The sequence below is a fragment of the Meleagris gallopavo genome, chromosome 4 (assembly GCF_000146605.3).
Source record: "Meleagris gallopavo isolate NT-WF06-2002-E0010 breed Aviagen turkey brand Nicholas breeding stock chromosome 4, Turkey_5.1, whole genome shotgun sequence".
NCBI lineage: Eukaryota > Metazoa > Chordata > Aves > Galliformes > Phasianidae > Meleagris > Meleagris gallopavo.
In genome coordinates, this window is record NC_015014.2 from 4,716,124 (window position 1) to 4,716,511 (window position 388).

Here is a 388-nt window from a genome sequence, read left to right on the forward strand (position 1 = left end):
TGACAAACATTGGAGAAGGGAAGATTTAGTGGGGGGTGGGAATCTTATGAATGCTTACAAATATCTAATGGGCAGGAATCAAGTGAATGGGGCCAGGGTCTTTTCAACAGTACCCAATGACAGAACAATGAACAGTGGGCACGAACTGGGATACAGGAAAGCTTCATCTTAACATGAGGAAAAACCTCAGAGATATCTCATTTGAGACAGTCAAAACCTGTCTGGAAGCTTTCCTGTGTAAACAAGTGTAGAGAGTCCGCTTTTAGCAAGGGAGTTGGAGTAGTCCAGATGTCCCTTCTAACACAAAAGATTCTGTGATTCTGATACATTTCAGTGCAATTGCATCTGAAATACAGCATAAACTACACAGAGTAATTCTTCTCCTTTG